This window comes from Falco naumanni, chromosome 12, assembly GCF_017639655.2.
Source record: "Falco naumanni isolate bFalNau1 chromosome 12, bFalNau1.pat, whole genome shotgun sequence".
Lineage (NCBI taxonomy): Eukaryota > Metazoa > Chordata > Aves > Falconiformes > Falconidae > Falco > Falco naumanni.
This window is the reverse complement of record NC_054065.1, coordinates 29194561-29215507: the sequence shown is the minus strand read 5'-3', so window position 1 is coordinate 29215507 and position 20947 is coordinate 29194561.

Below are 20947 nucleotides of genomic sequence, written 5' to 3'. Positions count from 1 at the left end.
CCTACCTAGCAGGAGTGAAGAACCATCAGGGTTTCTATTAGAGCCTCCCTCTGGCCCTTTTACCTTCAGGGCTGCTGTGGAGCCCAGGGATCCCCTAGCAGCCCTGCCATGCCAAGTCCCAAGGACAGTCCATGGGTTTGCAGGCTGGCTTCTTCCCTGAGCACCGGGACGCTTGCGAACCATGCAGCCCCTTGGGTAAGGCTCCCAGCCAGCCTTCACTCTGCCACCCCACAGCTCGGTCAGGCAGGTGACAACAGAGCTTGGACTCCTTGTTCTTCCAGCAGCCTGGATAGACACCACCAGCAGCTAGGCATCTCCAAGAGTCTTGATGTTGGCAAGATGAAATATTGTTCATCTCTAAATGATATTTGAATTTGGAGATTTAGATCTTGATCTGGGGCCTGAAAATATCCTGAACATAGATTCATCTTTATGAAACAGAAATTCATTCTCCCAGCCAGCTCCAGTTGTCAGGACTCACTCCTTCTCGAAATGAGGCCATCTATCATAGAGACAGGCACCTAACTGCAACCCAGATTTGAAACTGTTGGCTTGGAGGTTTGTAACTAAAATCCCAGCAACATCCCAACTGTTCTCAGGCTCACACTGAGGGGCCGCATCTGCTTGAAGTAAAAAATCTGAATTTACATGAGTCACACATCGACTCATTCTGTGTAAAGACACTGTAAAAGCAATGGCAAAAAAAAAAAAAAAAAGCTGTCTGTGCCAGCAATGCCATGTTTACGTTAAAGCCTGTCAAATACAGCCCTAAAACCACTACATAAATAGGTGGAAATATTGAATGTGCTGCCGCATCATAAAATTGAAAGTGTTAAACTATTACAGATGGCTAATATGCATTATCTTCCTCATTTGTGAAAGTGAGGTCTCCTCTTCATCAAGCAGAGGCATTGTCCTCCCGACAGGCACAGCTCCTGCAGGAGAAAGGGACTGTCAGACGCAAGCCTGCTCTGCAGCTGCAGCCGTCCTCTCCCCACACGGCCCTGCTGCTCCACTCTCCTACTTGCCAGCTTGGTGCTAAAACAGAATCTGCAAACTGTAAAAAATTGGTGTAACTATATATCAGGGCCTGAAACTAATTTGGTTCGCAGTCTTAAGTATGTTGGCATTTCAGAGCCTTCATGATTTTTGTTGTGTAACTCTTTTTAAGAGTGAAGAATTGCTATTCACCCCTTGCTTTACAAATTGGAAACTGAGCTAGGCACAGCGTTAGTGATTTCCCCAAATCACAGAGGCATGTTTCTTCCTTTTCTATGGTATTATTTTTTTTAACATGCTACAAGTCTTTCCAGCTACTTTGAATTCACACAAGAGATGGGACCAATATTTTAATATGAGCATATCAGTGTCTCAGTGACCTTCCCCAGCACCTGGTGAATGAACACCAAGTTCTGGAGCCTGGGCTAAAAGAGTGTGAAATACACCGCTGTTTCTACCTGCTTTAACGTCTCTTGCATGCATGATCGGTGTGTTCTGCTCACATGCTCAGACTTGACTCCATCGCCAGGTATCAAGTCAGGAAAGATTTTTCTTGCAATCAGTTTGGCAGAAACTGTTTGATTTTTTTTCTCTGCTTTTTGCCTTACATTATAGAAATGATGCTGCACTGTCTGTTTCTTCAGACAATCTTGATTCATGTTTGTGACCATCCTGAATGCTGCCATAGGGCTCATTTTCCCAGCTGATGGCTGCGATTACCTCTCTTGGATTCTCCCACTAGAGGGGCTGCCTGACTCCCTTTCATCGGGGTTGCAAACATTCACTGCTCATCTCCTCAGCCTGTAAATCCCCATCCTTCCCACCACTGCCATTCAACAGATGGATATTGATATCCGTCTCTGATTGATCCAGGGAGGTCACTGCTGTCATCAGTTTAATGAATTTCCAAGTGAGTGTCTTCATCTTTTCTCCCACATAGGCACGTCTGGGACAGTGAAGAGTAAATCCCCATCAGTGTCTCAAGACTGGCTCATTTTTCCCTCCCAGATCCCTGCTTTAACCTCTCTTTTGCTGTCATGGCTGGAAAAAGCACTCAACAGAGGTTAGACTGCTGCTGCGCTGACATTACTGCCTCACACCACCCAAATGTTTTCATGGCATGCTTTCCTCTCTGTACATCTTGGTCTAGCGTCATGTTGTAGGCTCTCTGGGGGTCTTCTGATCCTGGTGGGTGACTGAGGTTGTTGGTAACTTGCAGTGGGCTGCTCCCCACCTGCAGGTCTCAGACTTGAGGGGCAGAACCACCCCACAGATAGCAGGCAGACAGTGAGAGACAGGAGGATGCCCAGAGCCCAGAGGCTCCCTGGCCCTGTGCCTCACCCCTATCCTGCTGCCTGCTCTCAGAAACCTCTCTAATCTCCTGCCAAGCCTTCCTTGTCCGTTTTCCTGACACCCCCCTCACTTTGTGGACCATGTGGCCTTGACCACTTTGTTCTGCCCACGGGTTCTCAGCACGTCTCTGGCACAACTCTGCACCCAGCACAACCTGCCCTTGTAAGCACCTAGAAAAGCCCTGGGTGGGCACACAGCTGCATGGGCAACACTGTAGAAGCAAAACACTCTTGCCAAAACTGAGACCTGAAAACAAATTTGAGAAGCAGGCTTGAAAAATTAAATTGGCAGTTTAACCATTTCTATTTATTTATGATTTTATTGCATTTCTCACCATGGGCAGAAGAACTGGATGATTTTTTCTGCTCACCTGCCTATATTCTGCTTAAGATTCTGTTCCATTTTCTTGATGTAGTCTAAGCTACAGTATGTCCTTTTTTTCAGAACATCATCTCTTTCCCTCTGCAAAATCTTATCTGGGTAGATTTCAAGAAGCTGCTATGTTGTCTGGGATTTATAGATGTGTGATAAACCCACTTAACCAAACAAAAAGGATACTCCATACATGTACAGTCACATACAGTCACACTGACTCTCTCATCGGTGGCTATTTTGCATCCTCGGTTCCTGCATGCCCATGATAACATGCATCCTACTGCTGTATAAAATGCACACCAGGCAGCCAATGCCTTCTGGAAAGTCTTGGACTTGTACATGGGCTGTTGTTCTATTCATGAACGTATGTCTGATGCTTCCCAGAAACTGCAGTTAAGGACACGTGCTGACATTGCCAGGGTAATCCCTAAAGGCAAACACAATAGTCCATATGGTAAATTCTCCTGTTGCACCTTACTTTCATAAGTTTAGTGAATTTTGTGATGCACAGATTGGCTGACACATGAATTTCACATCTGAGAAAGAAGGAAGATATTGCACACAGGACAGATGACCTTTAATGTGTATTTCAGAGTTTTTCCTCTGCATTTCCTGTGTAATGGAAAAGTTTTAATTATTTAATCTGTTTACAGTTTTCCAATAAGACCACTAGCAAAGGCAAAATCAGTGAAGCTATGAAAATCAACATTAAGCGCTAAAATCTGTTTCTGTCAGCTGGCAGGAAGCAAGAAACCCAGTTCTTGATGACTGCGTAGTCTTTGACAAGCAGCGTGAGGATGAATCAACCTTTGCATGCCTCACTATTCAAATGTATCCCTGCAAAGTCAACACATGGATAAAAGAGGGAAAAGTCTCATCGCGTTCAAGCACCCACAAGGTGGTGCCATGCAATAATTTTAAGAGGAAACACTCCACCAAGGCGTTAGAGATCGAGATCCAGCTCCCCTTACGAATTACCACTTATTGCAGTAGCAACTTGTTTTTCTAAATCGCAAGCCAAACACCACCCCAACAACAACTTGCAGTCAATCAGTCCAAAGGATCGTATCAAGGATTTCTGGCTGCTGCCTCGGGTCCCCTCCAACCTCTTCCCTGTTGCAGGGTTGTGTTCCACCTCCGTGAGCAGCCCTAGGGACTTTCCTCCACATGAGATGGCTCTGCAGCATAATAAATCTCACATCAAGACTGCTTCCCTATCAGCACACCTCTGCGTTAAATAAAGATCACCTTTAACCTCGTGGCCCCCAAACATGCAGCTTAGTTTGCTTTGGATAGGCTAATAGGCACGGGAAAAGTCCCTAGCAAGGGTAACTGTCAGCCCTGCGGTAATTCCACTTCCCATACAGCTGCTTGTCCTTTCTGCATCATCATCTCTTGCTCACAGGACAAACACTGTCCTCCATTAGTGACAGACTCAGGGTAACCGAGTCAACAGAGTGAAGAGTAGGAACCCCTCATTTCAGTATTAGCAGGACATCGCCAGCTATACACCACATCAATTTTCCCACTCACATGGAGATGACCAGCTTAATTCTAGCAGGTCTTGGATGAACAGGAGATTTTTGAGGACTCGGGAGCTTCCTGCCTGTGTCAGCTTCAGATAGGTGGCTTAGAAGTGTACCTCTCCCTCAGACCCAGCCTGAACCCCTTGCTCTAGCAAAGATCCCCTTGAGATCAGGGTGAGCTTTTGTAGGGTTCAGCTGGTTGTTCCTAACCTGCAGGTTATCTCCACCCCTTCAGGCCCCATTCTTTGCTGAATGTCAAACTGTCTGCAAGACCAGTAACTTCTAAATCATGTAAACAACGTATGTTGACCAGACATTAAAACTGAGGATGCATACTGACTGTCCGCATAAACACAAACACCAGATTAACAGAGCAAGAAGTCTTTCACAAAGAATTACATCTCTTTTTGCAGCTCTTTAACAGCTTAAGTTGCTTTCTTCCCCAGTCAAACTCATCGCAACACTAGTCACAATTCTAATGAAATTCAGATGATAATCCAGCTGAGAGTCTTGATAGCACCTCTGCCTGTGGCTGTTCTTGGCTCTGTGGCCTGGAGGAATGCAGAGGAAAATTGTATTAGCTTGTCTTCCAAAGGCAAGGAATTAAAACTTGTGAACATTGCTATCTAAAATGTGTCAGTGAATCATATGTTTACCGTTAAGCAACTGCCAGAACAACACAGGTAAATGAGCAGGGAAATGGTTGTTTATAGCCTCAGCTACTCCTAGTTGCTGTTTACTGGTGGAGTGCCATAAAGACAAAGGAGAATAAAATGGAAGATGGGAAAGAGTCCCTAAAGCTGACACTCAAATGAAGTGTGGGGAGTCACATACCACAGGGAAATGTATTCTTGTCCTCTCTTTTGTTATCACTTCTATAAAGAACCATAAAATCATGAAGACCAGGGTGACGATAAATACCATACAAGCGTTTATTGCACTTTCTTGTAGGAGAACAAGAAATGAAACTAGCAATTAGCAACCTCTCCACAAGCAGGAGGATGTGGCTCTTCATACATGGCAAGAAATCTGTAAAATGCCTTGCCAGAGGAGACTGTAGATGCAAATCTTTACAGAGGCACAAAAAGGTACTGGAAAGCTTCATGGAGGAAAAGAACCCATGAGGGGCTTTTGACAGCAGCTCCTCACTCAGAAAGCCTGTAAGCTGCTGGGTAGGAGGAAGGCAGGCAGCACAGAGAGACATTATTTATTCTGGACCGCTTGGTGGTGGTGAGGCCACACCTGGGCTGCTGTGTCCAGCCTTGGATCCCCTTCCCAGGTCAAGGGGGATGTGGGGAAACCGGCCGGGCCCAGTGGGGGCTGCCCGTGTGTGCAGGGGCCCACAGGACATGCCCCTGCGGAGAGGTGGAGGGAGCTGGGCTTGCTTAGGCCGGGGAGGGGTGCCTGGGAGGTGGGCTAGTCGTGGCCTGCCACCCCCCCTGGGGAGGTACAGAGGCGGCAGAGCCAAAAAGTTCTCAGCCGTAGCGGGCAATACAATAGGTGGTGGTGACAGTTCGCTGTTTGGGGGGCCCAGGCTGGGCTTTAGGGAAAATGTTTTTCACCAGGAGACCTGCAGAGGGGACTTCCAGCCAACATTTCCATGATTCTGTATCAGTTTCAAACCTGAATACTTGCATTCTGCAGACCCCCAGGAAGTGGTGGGGACTTTGAGACAAAACCTAGAGAGAGCAAATATATCTAATAGGGTAGCTGGGGGCATGTCCTTCTTATTATCCCCTGTTTTGTACTGACACCGTTATGGGTTTTCAGTGAGACAGTCTGTTATTTATGCACCTCATTAAAAGGACCGTTCTCAGTGTCACTGGGATGACACTGTTCTTTATTTGTATTTTAACAGAAGCGATGCAGTCACATCATGTTCCAGTAAATAGGCCCTGACCTCCAACAGTAGCTGCGTGCGACATAGATGAGGACCTGCTGGGAAGCCGGGTGCCTGTTGTCTCAGCCTCCCCTGGCCAGGCATTCACAGGCTATTTTGAGCTCTGGTCCACTTCCAGTTCAGCATGAATGAACTTGTCAAGCCACGGCCCTAAAGCAGCTCACTATTCCCAGCATTAACATGTTCATAAAATACAGGGGTACCAATCGGAGTGCCTAACTCTCACGCTAGCCGAGACAGAGAGCAAAATGGCCAACACGTTCCCAAAGCCTCCAAGGCAGGAAAAATGAGCACAGGCTGGCTGGGGGATAAAAGCAGAAGCTACCAGACAAGCGAACATGAGAGCAGCACGTCAGCCTACGGGCTGCCAACTTTTTTTAAGCATTTGGGCTTCCTGAGAAGTATTTCAACATAGAACAGCAAGTGAGATCCAGGGTTATGCTGGGGGAGCTCCTTCCAGCCACAGGGCGCATCATGAGACTCTGTTTGCTGAGGGAAGTATAACAAGTGAGGGAAAAAGGGCAAAACAGCATGATATGAAGAGTTCGGTAAGGAACGTATGTAAGGACAAAGATATACAGTGGAAAGAGAAGGCCATTTTTGTTTGATAAAAAAGGGAACAGCAAAGGAGATATGTACAGAAGGAATAACACCACCCTCCCCATGACCTTGCTATGGGTGAATAATTTCTCCTAAGCCTGTAGGGAGTTGCCCCTCACATTTTGTAGAACATTTCTGTGGTTTAACCATCCTTCAGACTCACTGCTAGGACTAAAAAAAGCTCATCTGTAACTTCTTGGTGATGATTTTGTGGACTCCTGCCCATCAGCAAAAAAGAAGATATCATACGTTCCCTTTACTGTCTGTTAGGATGGGACCTATTTCTGTCCAAAGCGTCTCAACCAATTTCAGATAACAGTGTCCTGGAGATTAAATGCTTCATAACCCTGGAACATCCCAGACCTTTCCTTATGTACCTTCCTCAGCCTGACTGAGTGAGATGTTAGAATATGGGCAAGGCAGGGAGCTTTTCAGAGTAAAATATTCATGGGAAAATATAGGGAAAATGGGGAATCTCCCTGCTTCTTCTGCTGTGACTGGTGCAGAACAGCTTTTGGCATATTTGATAGGAAGTTTTTTCTCCACCCAGGTTTTATATTACCTAGTATTTGTATTGTTTGAGATTACCCTACATTTCTCTGACATCCTGTCGCAAGGGAGTTTCCTGGGTGTTATGCTTTATTTGGATTCATCTCACGAGGACAGATGAGCTCAAGTTAAAGAGCCTGCACCCATAATTTGAAGATATGATGATTTTGGACCTGAGGTTCCTCTGGCCAAGCAGCCCTGCTCTAGATCAAACGTTAGGTTTCCTTAATGTCCTGTGATGCTCAGATCTGAGGGCTTTGAGCCTGCTTCTACATTAATGTGTCATTCCTTTTTATTGCAGCTTTCTTGTGCTAGTGCAGAAACTTTAATGGAGGAGCCACAGGCTACCACTTGCAGCCACAGTCCTGCTGTTTAAGGAGCAATCAATCAGAGAGCAGAGGAACATCACAGCTCATATTCTGGACAGGCAGGCTCTTCAAAATGTTTTCCAAGAAAATTATCTGCACAGAGTTCTGTACAAATCTAATTCTACCCCATTAACCAATAGCTTATAACCAGCCCAGAAAAAAATCAGGTATAATAGCCCTATGACAAATGTGCTAGCACTTAGCCAATTCATTTCTCTACCTACTAAATGAATGCTTTAAACCCAAGAGCCTCACCCCTTTAACCTCCCTGGTTAATGTTTCCAGATGACATGCCAAACGTATCCATTTTATAAAGCCACATTAAAATTAGAGATGGGAAAAGTCTGGTGGGTCATCTTGGTTAAACAGGATTGTTCCATAAAGAATAATACTGAAATTGTATTAACAAAGCTTCAAGAGCTTTTTGACATGAAAAGGACCGACACTCATTTTTCATTTTGCTCTAACCAACTTGCTTATTACCTGCATCTCTGGTCAGAGCCCCGGTTTTGTATTGGGTACCACTGTACATACATAGAAGAGAAAGGTGGGCCATGTGCCAGCAACCCTGCCTGATAAGACAACAGAGGTGCTACCTCACAGATCAGCCATGCTCGAAGTAGTGGGTCAGAGCTGAGTGACATGCTTGGCAGCGTGTGTAGCGTGCAACATCGGTCTAATGCTCACAGATTTTTCCCCAGAACTTATGACAGAAGAATTTTAGGAAGGAATTTATAGGATGACCTTGAAGGTGATGTCATGGTGTTTTAAATGGAGAGGCTCCTTTGCTGCACGGTACAGAGTATGAAGAACATCTAGTCAATGTGACTGTTGTCCTTCGTGAAATGAAGACATCTGGACTGCATAAAAAGAGGCCACAAAAGGCCTTAGAGGCAATAGTAAAAAATTTGGGTTTGGTGTTGCTGACAGAGGAGTTTGCAAAGTAGTGGCAGGGGGTGGTGGTGGTGCCGGAGTGATGTGGTCACCCCTTTTGTCCTCTTCAGTGCTCTGCATCCTACCCAACTGAGTCACGCTCTCTCTGCCAAATATGCCTCAGCAGGCTGTTCTTTTGAGTAGCCTCTTAGATGGGTTCTGATGTTCCCACTCAAACTATGAAGGTTTTACCTTATTCCAAATCAAACAAACTCACCGGACATAAGAATTGCTGTTGCTGTGTCAAACCATACAGCCTACTATCCTGTCCCAAACAGTGCCAAAAAGCCCCCAGATGCCAGGGGAGGGTTTAAGAGAATAAGCTGGTGTATGCACACCCTCTCTGAACTTGTTTCCATTACTGCTTACAGCAACAGAAACGACCAAAGACACTCAGGGATGAAGAGGGTAGATCAGTCACCCTGCTGTGGCTATGCAAAAACCCAGGGGTGTTGCATGGAGCCTGCAAGTGGGTTTCTCTCAACCTGTCCCACACTGTAGCCTCTCTGCTCCTTAGCTTTTCATCAGCATGTCAGAAGTCTGTGAAAAGCTGGAATCAGGAGTGATCCCCATCCTGAATGTATAAGGGAAGTGGGATATTCAGAACCATTGAGGCTGTCAGATTTACAACCTAGCAAAGTCACTTGGAAATAGGAGAGCAGCTCCCGAGACCCTGGGCAGTTTTAATCAAAGTCAGAGGCTGGACACACTTAAGGGAGAATTGCAAATCAGAGGGTGAGAATGGAATGCTCCTTAAAAAGAAAATGTATCACAAATATTAGGTTTGCCTAGGAAGACTGTAGAATCTTTTCCATTTAGGTTATTTGAAATATGTTTAGGATGATCTGAAGTACTTGTTCCTGCCTCAGCCTAGGAAGTGGAGGTTGGTGATGCCCTGAGCTGCCTTCTGACCCTTCATTATCTGAGTCTCTGGTATCAAATACTAATTTTTTTGTCAACCAGATGTCATTGAGAAAATGAACTTGATTTTTTTTTTTTTCCCCTGGAGTCCTTAATAACCTGTGGCAGCTGATGCCACCAAAACATTTTTATTGCACTCTGCTGTGGGGATTCGTGGTCAACCGTTTTGAGTGCACTCTGCCCTCACTAAACTTAGATGGACAAATGTTTACCTGCAGCACAGCACAGGCAACGGTAGCTGCAGGCTCCTCTTTATTTATAGCTCACTAGCACAGGCAAGCTGCAGTCTGCCTGTCTTTGGTCACCTGCTCCTATCTGAGGTTAACGCACGAGTAAGCAGTAACTTCCTAAAGGCTAAACTGTATTTGCAGAAAAGATCGCTTTATCCCAGTCACTGCTACAGACAGATATAAAGTAATCCCTCCAGACATCTGAAGGCTAAGCCTGCTTATCTGACGGTGTGAGGTCAGACAAAGGGACTGATAGGGGTATGTGTTTATGATAGCAATTGCAATTGCTTTGCAAATAGATGTCCCTCAAAGGGTTTCTTCAAAATACTGACAAGTCAAAATACAGATTCTTGAGAAAATTAGGGTTTTAATAATATATCATCTCTGATCAGGATGCTTTTAATCACCCAAACACAAAATAGCTATAAGATATTTTCTTAGAGAGCTCAAGCTTATCAGATGTCATCTTGCAGGGTTAAGTTGATTAGTGCAATGGTTAGGAAGGAAACTCTCCCCACCAGGCACAGTTAGTACCCTCTGGTAGCCCAGGTCTTACCCAGCCTCCGTGGCTGGGCACAAGCTGTGGTGGACCCAGAGCGAAGCGTGGGCTGACAGGTGCTCACGTCCAGTCAGCTGCTGCCTTTCTCAATTAAAGAGCTGGGTGATCCCTGCCTTCCCCTGCATCAGGCCACCCAGCTCTCTGTGGAGGGAAGTGTCCACAATCTGTACCAGTATCAAATGTGGCTGACCTTGGCCAATGGGTTCCAGATTTGCTGGGGAACAACCAAAGGGGAAACAGATGGACAAACAGCATGAGAGTATAAGCTTCGTTTCCTTAGAAAACCAGGCTAAACTGTCCTTCTTGGTTCAGAATAGCAAATACAGACAGCCATGCTTGCTACAGCCTCAGGTCTCTTTTGGCTTCAAAACCATGAAAGCCCTATGAATTATTGCCATACCTGCCACTCCTGGCTACGGCAACTGAACTGCTCTTCTCCACAAATTCTGGTTGCATTGTCCAGAACTCTGCTCCAGGGCATATCTTATCATGTGGTTGACCTCCTCCTCTCCTCCTTCCCCACCATCCTCACCTGACTCCAGCCCTGAAGATCGCAGCCACTCTGCTTCTCCATCACACAGAGGGATCGCCTCTGAGATAAAGCAACCCAGTCATAGCTGGAATATAACTGTGCATTATGTTGTAGCCAAGCACTGCACACACGTAACAAGCACCACAGTTTTTTTTGCAATAATAAATATTGATAATGTATGTAATATAATAATTAATTATGCAATAAAAATTCATCACAATATCACAGAATCACAGAAGATCTTGAGTTGGAAGGGACCCATAAGAATCACCGAGTCCAGCTTTCTCGGAGGAGAGTCCTAGCAGGACTGGCTAACACCAAAGCAAAGATTAGCACACTCCCTGCCATCCTCAGGCTTGGGGGCTTTGGGCTACAGCTGCCAGTTTGTATTGGGACAGGACCGAGAAGATCCAGTTTGTACTGGGACAGGGCCTAGTCCATACTGGGATGGGACCTATCAAAGTGCAGTAAACTCAACAGCCTTAATGGTTAATATCACAAGCAGGAAAATACAACTTTTCGGAAAGAAGAAACTCTGAACACTAACATCTTTAATATTTAAATGGCAGGCCTTTACAAACTTGCATCATCCTAGTCTCTTCCATTCAAGTGCTCTGTGCTTTTCCCAATAGAATCACGTGGTGACATTATAAACATGGGATCAAAATGCAGGTTTCTCCCAGGTAAAAGGTGTCAGTGAACCAGCCAGTGACCTCTCTGCTGGAGAAAACTGGAACTGCTTAGATGCCAGCCACAGGCACCAGAGAACAGAGCTACAAGCTGCCCAAGAGCTCAAACACGATATCAGATTTCTGAATGAGAACAACTCCCATGAGCAGTTTCATGAGAGAGATATTGAGTAATGTATCTGGGACCAGTACAGCATCGAGACATGGAAAATTATGGCTTTTAAGTAACCAGTCAGCCACCTTGCACCTGCATTATCTTGTCCAATTGTTTCTGATTTTCCACAACCATGATACTGGTTTTGCTGTCATGAGCAATATAGTGGCAGGACTCTGGAGAACTGGTTGTATATATTCCTGCAACAATTTATCCAGCAAAATCAGCCACAAAATGTCATAAAGAGAGGAATCTAATATCTCATTGACCTGAAGTAGCCTGGGCTTCCCTATGGGCATTAGCTCCTACCAGCCCCTAAACCATGCAAATTCACTAATAGCATCTGGCCTTTAGAGCAGAGCAGCAGGCTGGTCAGTAAGACAAGGGCTGTAGGTAGAGAAATGTCCCAGGTTCACAGCAGCTTATAAGGTGAAGTGGATTCAGTAAGAGAGGAAAAGGGAGAGGAGTCTATCCGTGGGTGGCAGACACTGGAAGAGAGAGGCAGCCAAGTTAGGCAGGGAGCACATTTTGGAGCAGGTTGATGGGCCTCCCTTTCAAAAAAACTAGGCTCAGGCCTAAGAGTTACAGATTGCTGCACAATTTGTGCCACACCAAGGAATGCAGGTTTTAAGAGGGTCCTTCAAAACAGGTGCTTCCCTGGCTCCCTGGAAGCAGTATTCTGGCTGCCAGGTCCCTGCAGCAACTAATACATGCACTTGGCCCGGGGTCTCCGCAGTTCTCCCTGTCCCCAGCAGAGCTGCCTTCCAGTCTTGGGCAGAGCCAGTTTCAGTGGGCTGAGTGGAGGCAGAGGAACCAGTGTGAAGCTGTGAGTGGCTCATCCTCATCAGAACAGACAGGAGCAGTCCCGTGACCAGCTGAAGGGATAAGGCAACTTGGTTCATTATTTCTCTTCTGTGTGCATGTGGAAGCAATGCAAACCCTGGCATAACCCTGGACTATGCTATTCATCATAAGTCACTTGATGGTGGGATTTGGCAACCAGCCTTCTTACAGCCACCATCGTTTCATCTTCCCTGTAAACATCTGCAAATTATCCTCCTTCAAATCCTGCCTTTAAACTTCTCTTTGCTGGGATGCCAACAAGAACTGTGGCTTACCCCATAGCCTCTGATGTGATCTGCCCTTATCTCATTCTCTTATTTTTTTCTTCCTTTTGCTTCCCTCTCTGAAATAAAGGATTCTAGATCTCAATATGATTATTGAATGCTGTTTACTCCCAATCTGTGTTGTTTTCATTTCCATGCCTGCAAATACAAGCTACTGTTGGAGCCCAGTCTGAAAGAAAATATCCCAGCATGTGATCGGCAACTGCAGCATGCTCAGCTCTTGTTTCTAAATCCTGTTTCCCAGCAATTCTTCAGGGAATCAATTCACACTGATTAAATGTGCCAGTATATTTCATTGTATGTGGAGGATCTGCAGATCATCCTTCAGAAAAGTGGAAGCATGAAAAAGTAACTGAGTAACTAAGAGCAGTTTACTGTACGGTGCAAACTGCAATTACACTTTGAAATGGTTAAAACCGAGCTCTAGGTAAGAGATACCTCAGTGACTCCTGTACTCTTTAATCCGTTTGCAGCCAGCAGTTGATAGCATTTGGATAAACATCTGCTGAAAGTGTGAATGAGAGCCACCAAATTCATGAGTGCAAGACTTCTTTCAGGGTTTCCCAAGATTTATGATCACTCTCAGACTCCAAGGTCTGAGATTGCTGCTGACCCTGTTTCTTCAAGCCAATATTTATTTTCTCTCTCTGGAGGGTGAGTCTTGAGTTGGGAAGATTTCCATTAGTACAACTGACAAGGTTACTAAGCCCGGCTCCCTAGGCTGCCCAGCTGACGAGATGGCTCAGAGGGCCTTGGTGTAGCTCTTGAACTGGATCAAGCTGGCAGCCCCATGTTTTTGTGGCAGGCAAGCACCAGTCCTGCTCTACAGCAGCAAGGTCTGGCTGGTCATGTAGGATCCATCTCACTAGCCCAATGCAAGCCACCTGGGTTTGGTATCAGGATCCTGTAACCCAACAAGCTGGATATGTTTCAGGAATTTTTCTAAGAACTCACGTTTTCACATTTTATCCAGATCCCAGAAGCCTTTCACTGCACAGAAAACCCAAACAAAACAAACAGTCCAAGAACAGACAGCTCTCTTTTTGTACCCCCAAAATGCCACTCGGCATTCTACTACCCTCTTGCCTAGAAGACAAGCACCATGTTGTCCTCACAGAGGTTTTTTTGGCCAGTGTGCCACAAGCAGGTTTGACAGGACTGGAGATTGCAGCCTCTTATTGGAAATCAAATGAAAAGCCCAGCCAAAGCCAGTAGTGACTAATCCATTCTAATAATTACTTATGGGACAGATGATGATGATTTTCAGAACCTAATATTCCCTGCAAACTGCTGTCACTGAAAACACTGCAAATTTGTCCGTGTGCCCTCCATATAGGTCCCAGATTTCTTTGCTTCTTCCCTTTCCCATTCCAAACCAGTATCACCCTGTGTTTTTCAAAAAGCATATTTTTAGCTCCTCTGAGAGGAAAAAAGGGGCTAATAGTGTGAGATTTTTCCACTGTACAGGTAACAGAAATTATAGCGTGCAGCTGGGATTGCTCCCCTCACATGGAACTGGCAATCATTCCCTACCGATATTTTCTGCCAGTTAATTAAAAAGTGCTGTCTCCCTGGAGGGCTGTCCACACAAGGCCTTTTGGCTCAAATTTTCCAGGTGGTTTAGTTCCACTTCTGGGATCACGATGGGGGCCACCGGCATGGATGCTGACTGCAGACAACGTCAATCACAAGCTTGGGCTGAGAATCATTCCCTGCTCAAAGTGATTCAGGCTAGGAGAGAAAAGGAACGGAGGAAGGTTACATCTACAATAAAAATCAGCATCTAAAGACCAAATCTGTGCCTCAGTGTCAGCACCCGGCTGAATTTATTAAAGCTGAAATTATCTTCCGAGGCTGATTTTCCTTTCCTTGCTTGTGTTAGTGGATCCTGCCTAGCAACAGAGGTGACCTCTCGAGGTTGCTTCTAGCAGCGTTTGCTCGCTGTCTGCGGCTCCTTCCTATCGGAATGAGTATAGCCAGTTTCTCTCTTCTCGTCAGTATCATCCTCCAATTGCTATGTGACAGCCCTGTTTTGTGGCATTTCAAGTTATAAACACTGTCAAGGAAGATTTAAATCCCCCAGAAAACAATTCATCTTTAAATAAAAATAAGTATCTATGAATCACACGTTTTAAAAATAAGCACTTATCAGAATTCACACTGTTTCGGGGTAGGAAAAGCTTCTGTTTGCCTCTAACAAAATCAGGGTAACTGTGACAGAAATGTTTGGTTTCTTTAAGGCTTTCTTCCCTCAGCTTCAAGAAAGGATAAAGCCCAGACCACTATGGTACCAGACAGTCCCAGCTGTTTTCTCTGCTTCTCTCTTCCAAATCAGGGTGGATTTAATCTAAGCTCTTAATTATAGACACCATTCTAAAAACTGTTCCCTGCTAAAATAAGGTATCAATTATGCATAGCTCCTCCGTGGTACCGGGCATGCGGTGAGTTAATCTGTTCCCTCACATCTGGCACTGGCCCCCACTGCCTTGCAAATCCCTGCCTGCAGACTACTCCCTCTCGGGAATGGATTAACCCCTTTCTCACTAGCATCTCAACTGGTTTGAAGGCTATATTCAAGTATATTCACAATCACAACCTGAAACGTTTCACTTTCATCTTCCAGGTCCCAGTGGGGGCCTCAGAGGGCAGGGTCAAGGCTGAAAACAGGAAAGAGGTGGAAAATGCCTGTGAACAAAGCTGGGAATTGATTTCTTCCCACCAAAGTGCAAGGTGGTGTGCAGTGCGGGTCCCAAGACTGCATTCACAGCAAGTGCAGGAGACAGGAGAAATAAACTGCACCTACTCATCACATCTCATCACATATGCTTCTTCTGTACTTTGAAGGGATGTTTATTCCCAACTTATTTGCCTGGATGTAAGCCAATCCTTTACCTCCCTTCTGCTTCAATATATGAGTTTGTATAGAAAAAAAAAAAAAAAAGTTGAGATGGGTTTGTGCCATCACACAGAACACAAAGGGTGATTTGCTTGTAGGACCAACAGCAAAGCCTTCGAATTCTACCAGCCTTTTTCTTGCTGTAGACTCATTCGAGTGCCTTGTGGAGACCTCCTCCCCTGTTCATCAGAGCACAGGTGGCCTCCTTTTCCCTCCCAGCCAGAGCTCAGTCTTGCTACAGCTCCAACAGTTATATGTAAAACTAACAGGAGAGTAACATCAGAAAATTATTTCCTATATTTATTTCCCTTTCCACTTGACATATACTGGTTTCTAGAAATGAAGAAAAAGACCAGTGTTGGTTGGAAAGCTGAATCCTGCTCAGCTGGTAGGAAAGAATTCCTCAGTGCTGTGGGTCTCAGTTTGAGAGCTGCTGTCATGAGCCAAAAATTGATTTCTAAACCACACTGTCTCATGTTGAATATTTATAATTCTACAATGCTTTTTTAGAAAGGAGAGATCACATAGCTTAGCTCAGGCTCAAATGACTCCACAAAAAGCAAAGCAGCAGGGAATCAAGCACACCAAGCTCAGCGAGGAGGCACAATCTGTAAGAAACTCTCAAAGTTGGATTGAGGCAAGAAAATCATTGTGTTATGATACTACAGTGAGATATGCATGAAAGGCCTCTTTCATAAGGTGGTCATCTGCCTTAATGTAGTGCCTCAGGCTATTTTGAAATGGTTTATATACATAGTTGTTTCAGCTCACTGTTTGCTCAGTTTGTTTACTTTAAGCAGCGGTGTCAACACAAATTTCTCTAGGTTTCAATTTCATTTACTTTTCTAAGCCTCGTCCCAGCTTTACCTAGATTCCTGTGTTCAACAGCTAACTCAGAGCTGGAGCTCGCCACTGCCTACATGCAAATGAAAGATCAGATTGCAGGTGTGGGCCAAAGAACTGAGGAATAGATAAAACAAACAAGCTGCAGTAGCAGTAATTTAATAGCTAAAACAAGGGCTAAGGAGCATTTGCCCTCAAGTGTGATGAGTCAATGTAGACAGAGCTATGCCACACAAAAAAACCCCAAACAACAAAACAACCCTCCCAGGTTACCCAGAATAAAACCCCAGGAATAATGAAGTCTTGATTAGCTTAAATTGATCATTTAGCAACCATCTCTTGTTGGTCTCAATTGTGTCTGCTGACGTTTTGCTCACAGGCGTACTCAGTGAGTCATGGCACACTACCCCCCACCCCGACCGAGTTCCACCATGTTCATTTTTCTGGAGCTAATGACAACTATTAGTAACTGTGAGCGAGCACCGATGCAAGTATGTGGGCTGCCCGTGGACTGCTGTATGACAATTCACCGTGGCTTATGTATGCATCACTGTCCTAGAAGTTCAGGATGTAAGCAGGAACGTGATGCTTCATATGCTATCTTCAGAACCCGGGGGGTAATTAACAACCACAGAAAACTCACCTGCCTGACAAATGGTTCAACTCTGCTGTCAGTTACTTAGCAGGTGCTGAAGTGAATTTGCCAGAGAAAGCTTTTCCTGGTGTTTCAGACAGATTTTGACCTATTTATTTTTAATCCATCTCTTGGCTCTGTCATTTTGCTCTTCTGCCCCTAGTTCTGAGCTGCTCCATTTGCTTCATCAGCTGCCATTCTTTTGTGTGTAAGCATCACTGGATTTATCTTGTTTGCTTGCTATTTTGGGGGAAGGAGTACTGCACTGTTCTGTTCCTTTGGGAGCTGCCCACAAGAAGTCTTCCAAACAGAAACACATTTGCTCAGGACTTACACAGCTTGGGAGAAGCCAGCTAGTTCCCTTTGCTCACAAGCAGTTACGCTGTCTGCACACTGTGAGGTTCTGAGTTTGCTTCTCAGCTTGAGGTAGCAAGAAAAAAAACCACAACAGACAAACCCCAAATCCCAGCAGTTTTGACTACCAGATTTTATCTGGTAGGGGAGGAAAAGTACAGAAGGGCTCTGAGATTACTGCCAAATTGGTACTGGGGTGTCAGGAAAAGAAGAAAACACAGGTCAATCAAGTACCAAGTTTAAAAGCATCCCAGTCCTTGTGATGTGCTTGTTCTTGATTTAGTTTGTTCTCAACTAACATTGGATCTCCCCAAAGTGAATTAGAAACTGCCAAGCATGTGCATGATTTTTTAGGCAAAAATCTGCAAGGAATTGGAATGAGATCAGACATGTTTCTCTTGCTAACTGATGAGATTTGAACCCAAGATTCCACCAGACTGAGGTCAGTACGTTTCCATGGAGAAAGGTCCTACTAAATTATAATAGCTGAATTTTTAAAAAAACAAGAATTAGGAAATGCCAGCAGAAGTGCTGTACTGTGAGAAGTTCAAATTAACCTGTTCTTATCATCCACTTCCTCAGTTAGTGATGTCATTTTAATTCTAAAATACAGTCACGGTCCCGAGGGCACTAAAATGCATTAATTGCATGACCAGCCTCACCTGAGGCCTCCACCCACACTCCCTGCCACAGGCTCCAGGGCTCCATTTAACCTCTGGGCTGAGCAGTTGTTTGGATTCTGCCCGAGCTGTACTGCAGCCTTACCTTTGGGATGGACTGCGGACCTCTGCTGCACGTAGTTTTTCTCCTGGATGGGTCTCTCAGGTGCATGTTACAGTTTGCCTCTGGTCTTCTTGCTCCTGCATGGAGTCTGGACCTGGTTTGTCACATGCTGTGTCTGGGGCTGTTGGTGGACCCTGCTACCAGTGTCTGTCCCTGCTTGCTGCGTTTAGGTCTTGTGGGACTGTGCTCCATCGGTGCTTGTGTTAGGATTGCCTTTGGCTCCTGGCTTAGCCACCATTTGGCAACAGCAGGCCATTGCTGTTCCCTGGCAAATATTCTGGAGTTAAGCCTGCCCTCATTTAAGTTACTGAAAGAAGCCAGTTCCATGTGGCACCCTTCGCCGAGATATCCAGCCACCTGTGGCATTCCATCTTCACTCATGCAGAGCTGTCTATGCATATTTGTGAAAAATGAGTCCCATGAGGAATGTACCTAGTTGTAGCTTACAGCTCCTCCTTTTTATTTTAGGAACAGGTTTATACAGCTCCCTTCTGTTGTCTGCTACAGGTTTCTTCATATCTATCTACTCATCTCTCTGGGGTTTGCTTTTTGAATGCTGTCGAGTTAGTGGATGCAGGGGGTGGCTGGTTTGTGTAAGTAAGCATGGGCTGGGCATTCCTGCCATCTCTCTGCACAGGGTGAATTTGGAGCCTGTTGGTGTCCTAAGCTCTAATAAACCGCAGGGTATGCTTGGAAGTGCAGTGACCACATGTTCTCAGTGCTCCTCCTTCCAGACCTGCAACATTAACCTCACTAACTGGCCCACAAAGAAGCTATCTTGATAGCCTACCCAAGACCATACTGCCCGTGACAGAGCAGCTTTTCAACAGCATTGTGCCTGCAAAGGTGACATCTGACAGAGCCCAACACCCAGCTCTCCTGCTGATGCTTTCCCAGGTTTGCAGACCTTACAGCAGTATTTCTCCATTAATGTTGCCTATTAACCCTCATCTGGCTGTGCTGGTATCTTCTTCTTACTGCTACCTTCTCTTTGTCGCTATATGATTAATGTATCTGAACGCAACAGGAAGAAGCACAACACACCTTTTCAGGTATACTATGGTCTTTCCTGTTCACAGCTTAGCATAAGGTTGAGACTGGTTTTCACAGCGTGGTTTTCAAGGGCTAAGATATAGCATTAGATTGGTTAGTTCAGTCTAATGAGTCTTTTCAAACCAGTCTAGATTTTAACAGGGCACCTGTAAAAGTATGTTTGCTTTTTGCTGGTTAGAGATTCATGAAGGGATGATTGCTTCATCTAGCCTCCCACATTCCAGGCTGAGGCTGGACTATGAGCTAAGTCCCTGTTGCCTAAGTTGCTCTGAAATGAATGGGAGTGAGGCACCTACATGATGCCTTTTAAAAATCTGTCTAAACACTGTAATAATAATAATAATTAGCTGTCACATTAACAGATGCCTAGAAGCTTGACTAATAATGATGCAACAGCAGTAATGATGGAATACTCTTCCACGCTTTATTGGCAAATTACTGGGTTTTGTTTGCTTTGTTCCTGCTTTGTGCCCCCTCAGAAAGAGTGTCCAACTCTTCCGTTAAAGCCCTCCTCTTTCAGAACCTAGCCTGCTGTGCCTTCAGCTTTGTAGGGAGTACAGGTCCCATACCAAGTTGCCACTGCTGTAGCTCAGCTCCCTGCTGAGGTACCATTGATGCCCTGTTGTCTGCCTGTGATGTGATGTGCTCGTTGATGCATAATCATCTGTGAAGGCCAACTCCCCCTTGCATCATGTCCTGCAAGTCTAGGAAGAAAGCTTGCTCATCTCTGCCAAATGTGAGCAATCTGTATGTGTAGTCCCAGTGAAATAATAAAACTGAATCAGGCATGTTGTGGGTTGCTTACATGCATGCTGTTCTACAGTTTTGTGGGCGCACCTGAGTTTAACACTGTAGCTCCTTACTCTTCTTGCTTCCACCCATTTCACTAGCTTATGAATGACTCGGGCTACCTTTATCAGCAAGTTCCTTGCTAGCCTAACTGGCAGCCTGTCCTGTGTAAGGCCAATCACATGTGCTGAATAATTATATTATTTGTCGTATCAGCAAGTGACCACATGAAAGCCCTCAAGCACCCCTCCCTTGGGCTCTCAGTCAAACTGGAGCCTGAACAGCACAATTCAAGACTTTGCACAGGGCAAGGTGCTCCAGCTAGTTTGCTTTGCCTCTCCTGTACTCCTAATTAGTATCTATGCAGCAAGGATTGCACTACTTAGCTCAGCAAAGTACTTTAAAATCTTTACGCGCATGATACTGTGTAAGTACAGTCTCATCACTTCACATTACAAGGTAAGAACTGCAAATAGCTTCCAGCTTTTTGTTACTGCTGTACCCAGGAAGGAAAGAAATGCTTTCTCACATCTGTGGTGGTGTCAGTAATGCCCTGGAATAAACAATGTATCATCTCTCCTAGTTTGTCCCCAAGGCAAATACATTATTGTTTACTCAGCTGTACAGCTTATCTCAGAGTTGACAGCCTCCTCGAAGACCTCTAAAGCGTTTGCAGAAAGGGTGCTCGGCATTTTCTGTTTCATCAGATGTGGGCTTCTCTCACAAGTTTCACTTATTGAAACACACTGTGCCTTAAGGAAGGGGGTGCCACCCATGTGC